Source organism: Manacus vitellinus, unplaced genomic scaffold (assembly GCF_001715985.3).
Source record: "Manacus vitellinus isolate BGI_N305 unplaced genomic scaffold, ASM171598v3 scaffold_42_pilon, whole genome shotgun sequence".
Taxonomy (NCBI): domain Eukaryota; kingdom Metazoa; phylum Chordata; class Aves; order Passeriformes; family Pipridae; genus Manacus; species Manacus vitellinus.
In genome coordinates, this window is record NW_021940553.1 from 6,615,017 (window position 1) to 6,621,697 (window position 6,681).

Sequence of the window (6,681 nt, forward strand, 5' to 3'; positions counted from 1 at the left end):
ATTTTTTTTTAATTATTATTTTTATATATATCTTCTTTCCCCACCTTTCCCTTTTTCCACACTATATATAAATATATATATATAAAAAATCTTTTCTTCTTTTGTCATTCAATCAAATTCCAACCAAGAGCCAGTCAAATCCACCACAGTCTCGCGCTGAGCTAGGAAAAAAGTTCTCGTAATGACATGAAAGTGGAGAATACAGTCCCCCAGGCCGTAAGTTCAAATCAACTCGAAGTTGAAAGTGTGACATGATGGCGTCATGTAACAAGCTAAGAATTGGTTGCATGACATGCCGTCAAGTTTCGTGCAGGTGCCGTGATTGAAGCATTTTTCTTGGATGTTGTATCAGTTGATGATTGGCCAGTCATGATCACATGTGCCTTTTTTGACTTTGTGCTGCCACAATTTTTTGCTGTGCTCATTTTCGTTTCGTTTTTGGTGCTTGCAGTGGTTTCTTTATTTGTCGTTTGATTTCTCGTCAGCGTTTTATGCTTCTTTAGATGTCACATAGAAGGAAAAAAAAAAGATGGATTCCTAATTCTTTAGAAAAAAAAATGGGATTGTTACAACTACAGATAATTTGGAAAACAAATAGAGAGAAAAAATGTGTGGTTAATTTTTTGCACTGGAAATCTTGTGATTATTTTTTTTTTCCGGAGAATTGGGGCCTTTTTCAATTGACACCTTTTTTTTCCCCCCTTAGGATATTTCAAATCACCTTCTAAAAATTAAAAAAAAAAATAACAAAACCAAAACCAAACCAAACCAAAACCAAAAAGAGTAATGATAGTAACAGTAGTTTGAAAACTATAGCAATCAAAAAAAAGCAACCCCAAGAAAAGCCTCATTGTATGTCTTTTCAAGAATTCCTAATTCTAAGGTGCCGTATTGCAGCAACTCCAGCAAAAATTATTTGCTTAGAGGGAGGGAGGGATTGAGTGGGAAAAAACCCCATCCAGATCAAAAAGCAAAATGCATCTTTTTGTTTACAACTGAAAAAGGGTCCTTGACGAGTGTTTTTTTATTTTTTTATTATATTATTATTTTTGGTGTTGTAATTGTTTAGACTGCTGTGTACGGTTTGCTGTTTGTTGAACCAACAGTGTGAAAACCTGCCAGCATGGATTGATATTCCGCATGACACTTTTCCACCAGAGTGGACCTTTTGCAGTTTCTAAGTTTCTTGATGTAATAAATCACCGAGTGTATAAGAAGAACCTGCTTGCTAGAAGGAGATAAGAGCTAATCCTTAATGATTAAGCATCCTACTTAAATGTCAAGCCTAGTCGGATCATGATTATTTTTTTTAAATAATTTTTTTTTTATTTAAGAAATGTTAGCTTTACGTTTTTTTTTTCAAAAATAAGTTTATTCCAACAGCCTTTTTTATTTAACCTCCTATAAATTGCCTGTTCAAAGTCCTACTTGCTGACATTCACAAAGGAGTAGATGTTATTGGCAGCTACGTCTCCACAGAAAGCTCATACACTGTCATAGATGGCACCCCATTAAAATATAGAACTACACTTTCTTGATGCCTTTCACACTCAAAAGCCTGCCAAGCAAGATTGTGATCTGGCATTGTAAAGTGGCACTTAAAAATAACTAAAATGCCACTATCTGCACATACGTAGTGATACAGATTTACATAGACATGTCCTAATATTATTTTGATTTATTACTACTGCTATTAGGAACAATTGTGTTTTTCTTTATCATGATCGTGACTACCTTGCTCACTTTGGGTTTGATCCGGTTCCCACTGAAGTCAAGGGGAATCTTTCTGTTGATGCCAAGTGGGAGCAGAATCAGAGCCAATGCCTCCAAAATCAAAACACCAAAGCAGAAGCCCCATCCTGTCCCAATTGAAGGGAGAAGAAAACACCCATTACTTTCAACAGGAGCAGGATTGGGCCCAAAAGAACAGGCTTGATTTTAATTTCATTTTCATTTTTAGGTCTTTTTTCCCCTCCCGTCTCAAATATTTCCCCCACACCTTCCCTACTTCCCCCTCCCCTTTTTGATTTAATTTGCAATGATCTTCTTCATTTTTTAGGGCAGCAGCTGAATGGGCCACATTTAGGAAAAAAAAAAAAAAAGTATATATATATTAAAAAAAAAAAATCGTGAACTGTTGGATTACACCTTTGACATATCAGCAAATATCAGTCAAGCTGAAGACTTCAGACCTATTCTCTCTTTGATTGTTTAGACTGTAACATTTCTTCAAGAAAAGTATCACATCTGCTGACTTCGAAGGACATGCGCTTGAAAACAAACAAACACATAAGTAAAATCAGAACAGGAGGAAGATTCAACCGGGATTTCTGAAGAGACACTGATATCACCACAGCGGCTTTTCTTCAAACAGGAGATGCAAACCTGGATTCTGGCAAAGGAGTGCCTGTTTGCCACCAAGGATGCGGTTACCATGCGAGAACCCGTGGTAACAGTCACTGAGCATCTTTATCTGTCATTCCTTAGCTATATAGGGACCAAAGGACAAAACTTTTTACCGCAGACTTGTAGCTGTATGTAAAATATGGAAGTTCTTTCCTTTTCTCTGAGCTGTTCCTAAAACAGTTTTTGAGAGCGATTATATGAAATATGTAAAATTAAAAAAAAAAAAAAATCAAATGCTTAAATGCTTTTAAAACGGCAAGATAATAGTTCTTTGATACTTTGGGAGGTTCTTTGGTTATACATTAATTAGAGTCTATGAAGCTTTCATATGGTTTTCTGTATAATACGCAAGGATTGCGTTGTTAAAGGCAGGTAAGATGGATATCTATGAAAAGCAAAAAAAAAAGTAAATAAATAAATACATAAATAAGTACATAAAAAGGCATAGAAAAAGAGAAAGGAAAGATGGTTGATATTAAATGGAAAACAAAAAGGTTTGTAAATGCTTCTAACTCTCCCCATTTAAAATCCTAATAGTTGTACAGAATTTAAAAAAAGAAAGTTTAAAATACCTATATAATAGAAAAAATTAGACAACATAAAAATAAAAAAAAAAAAACAAAAAAAGCAAAAAAAAAATAATACTACATAGAAGTTAGCGTTAATGCTAAAAACAAAGATGTTGTAGAACTGTAATTTTTGTAGAGTTTAGATTGAGCATAAATTCCTACTCTCTGCCAATTGCTGTTGGATGCTGTTATTTATCGAGGAAAAAAAGGAGAAAAATGGCTATTTTGGCAGCTTTTTTAACTGCAAGCATTCCAGCTATTAAAAAATAAACAAGACAAGACTCAATTCTGTAGACAATGCAAATGGGAAAAAAAAAACAGCTGTCTTTTTATCAGACGTTAGTTCTATCTTGAACAACAAAACACAGCTAAACGCTTCATGTCTTCATGATCTGCTGTCCGCAAAATTCCCATCATCCTATGCTTCAGTAGCTTCCATATTTGCTCTAGAAACCTTCAGGGCAAGGGATTAGCCTAGTACCTTAATCTTAAAAAACAAAAAAAAGAAAAAAAAAACCAAAAAATCTTTAAAAAAGCTTAAAAAAAAAAAACATAAAAATAAACTAAAGAAACAATCTCTTTGAAGAATTTCTGAAACTGTTTACAAGGAATTTTGAAAAACAGGGGGATGTTTAAAAAAAAAAAAGATGCTGGCTCTGTTTTCTGTAAATAAATTTGCATATTTTGTAGGACTTTTAATTGTAATGATAGAGAAAAAACAAGGAAAACTATTTAATGAAAGCACGATATTTATCTTTGGTAAATGACTTTAGAGCAGTTAAAAATAAGACATTGCTTTAAAAAATCTGACTCAGAAAAAACAATGAATTATTTAAGAACACATATATTTTAAAGTATATCATATTTATTATAATTTATTTTCACAGTCTTAAAACTTGATTTACATCATTCTCACACTTGTTTGCATCGATTGAGCAGTGTGATAATTGTTTTTTGATTATTTATTTGGTTTTACTCTTGTTTAATATTCTTGTTTCTTTCTCTTTGTATTTTTTATCTCGATCTTGAACTTTTTTCTTTTTTTTTTTTTTTTTCCTTTTTTTTTTGTTTCTGTTTTTGTTTTTTTAATGTTAATTTTGATTATATATTGGGCCGAACCGTGCAGTCCTTACTCTTCCAAAACTCTCATGGGGATATAACGAGCATTTTGCCAGAGTAAGGACTGAAGCAAACTGAGCCCACAGCTAGGAAGTACAGATGTGTAACGCAGCTGCAGTTCCATACAACTGCTCTTTCACTCTCAATTCCCTAAAACTCCTTGTAATCTTCTGTAATTATTGAATGACGCTTTCCAGCTTAGCCCTAAATAAAGCACAGTTTAAAAAAAAAAAAAAAAAAAAAAAGCCGTGTTCTTTACTTCTTGATGGCTTCCCTTAATGTGTTTGCTTTGAGAACAAAATGAATCTATTTCGACTCTTTCATTAATATACATTGTTTGAGTATCAGAACAAATCCCTTTGTTATATAAAACGTATCTCATTGGATTGAATTAATGACACTGTTTCATTTAATGTCTGCTTGATATTCCAGTGTGGTTTACCTTAAACCTAGTAGGTTAGAAGATCAAATAATGGTACATACAAATTAGAGTCATTGTAGCTCCCATTTGAAGCCTGTTGTTTGATTTCACGCTCATGGTTTTTTCATGCTGATAAGTATAGAGGCCAAAGCTCGGGACATTGCTCCTTTTGCTGCTTTGGGAAAACCTTGTGAAATTCAGCAATCTCCAGAGATGAGGCTCAATTTCTTCCTGAGCATGCCTCACATCTTGCCTTTTGAACGGTTATTTTTTCCCCCTGAAATGGCTGTAGCAGATCAGCTGAGCTGGGGCTCGGGTTGAAACCAGGAGCCTTTGCATTTTCTTCCTGATTCTTGCAGCCGCATCTGGATTTGGACAAGTTGCACCAGCTAAATCCACCTCTAAATGGGACTAATGGTGCTTTTCCATAATTTGCAGTCCACAGATGGAAGGAGCTCTATTAGTACAAACTCCTATTATTAATACTAAGAGTATTAATACTCAAACTGCCACATTTTTTTTATGTCTGTTCAGGGCAATAGAAACAAATGAAATATAAATCAGATGATGAATACAAGGAGGGAACATGGTCAGTATTTGCCTTTCATCCGAAGGTAAAGGCAAATACAGAACAGCACATACACCAATCCCATCTCTGCCTTTGGACAGAGAAGATGCTCTGTAGAGGGCTGAGTAGGCTAAAGATGTGCAAACTGATCTCAAACATCACTGAGATAAAACTAGGTCTCCAGTAAGAAGAGGTTTCTATGCCAAAGGCTATTCAGTATCCTGTTCTGAGCTGCAGGGATGAAGAGGACAAACAGAGATTCAACCTCTTACCTGGGCCAGGTTGAGAACTAAGGTGGGGGTAGAGGGCTGAGGGAAGGTGAAGATCTCTACTTGAAGGGGGAAAGCCCCACAACAAACAAGAAAGACTCGATTTCCCAAAGTGGCATAGCAAAGGGAGCACTAAGCAAAGGGAGCAAGTACTGCCTAAACCCCTCCCCACTACTCAGGCCACCTTCCCCACCCTACTTCGTGACCTTCAAGCTCCCCAGAGCTCTCCCCTACCCTCCCTGAGGTAGAAGCTGTGTCTCTGCAGTGTGAGGTACATCCTCACGTACCTGCAAGAACGTGGCCATGTTGTCTGAGCAGGATGGGCTGCATCCCTGGGGCATCCAGCTGGGGACACTTCTGGTCAATGAGAAAGAGTGGGGGGCTGTTGACTGACGACTGTAAGACAAGATTTCAGAATCTTGTTTCAGGTACCCTGCAATAAACAGGAGATAAAATATCCAGTGTTGGAGAGCAACCAGCTCCCAAGAGGAGACCAGAAAACATTATTAAAGCTGCCTGTGTGGGTTACATCAGTACCCCTAAAAATATTTGACTTTGCAGAGACACTATTGGGGTTCCTGAACTGGAGAATCCAGATATGAGGATCATCAGGGACAACCAGTGACACGGGAGGGACCATGCCTGGCCCTGACCTTTCTCCCAGCACATCCCCACGCATTACATGCCAGCTCAAAGGCTGGTCAGATCTCCAAGTTCACTCCCCAATAAAGAGGGAGGCACCACAAGAGGAGTCAGCCCACTGGAGGGTCATTTACAGTGGTGTGCTGTGGAATAAAGCACTGCTGTGACCACATTGCTGCCTAAACTAAGTGATGGGTACTTCACATACTCAGCTCTCTGGTTATGGTAGAGACACAGACTGCAACAGAATGGGCTGAAGCACAAATGTGGACGTGGCCTTATGGTTGATAAAGGCACCCCTCTGTGGGCTGTGCAGATACACCAGCCCAGACTTAACATTTAAGTACTTGCCTTACAGAGACTCCATGCTTCTCTCCAAAGGAAGTCCACCCATTTACACTGCAGGTGCTGTAAAGCAAAACAAACTGCAGCATGATCCTGTTTCAGCATGGGACTGTGTTGCTGGGGCAGGCAATTAGCAAAACAAACACCCCCATCTGAAGCAATGAAAATGAAGAAAGAGGCCAAGTCAACTTGAGAGCCTGTAGCTGCCTGTCTGTGTGCACCAGCACGCAGCAGCATCAGATCAGGAACACTCTATTACAGAGGTTCAAAAGCCACTGGATATTTGATGCTGGCTTCTCTCTCTTATTTGTAGCTGCTAAATCACATTACATGAAACTAAAG

The 6,681-nt window shown here is 37.4% G+C and overlaps 1 protein-coding gene across 17 annotated transcripts in view; it reads left to right on the forward strand.

Annotated features, from left to right (window-relative positions):
• The window catches only part of CELF4 (CUGBP Elav-like family member 4), a 701,622-nt gene extending 697,283 nt beyond the window's left edge, over positions 1-4,339 (forward strand). For 16 of the 17 annotated variants that reach the window (XM_018078794.2, XM_018078786.2, XM_018078787.2 and 13 more), the window contains one exon: positions 2,060-4,339. The gene's annotated coding sequence lies outside the window, so the exon portion shown is untranslated. The remainder of the gene's footprint in view (positions 1-2,059) is intronic. The other variant, XM_029962168.1, reaches the window with a different exon arrangement.
• The last annotated feature ends 2,342 nt before the right edge of the window (positions 4,340-6,681 follow it).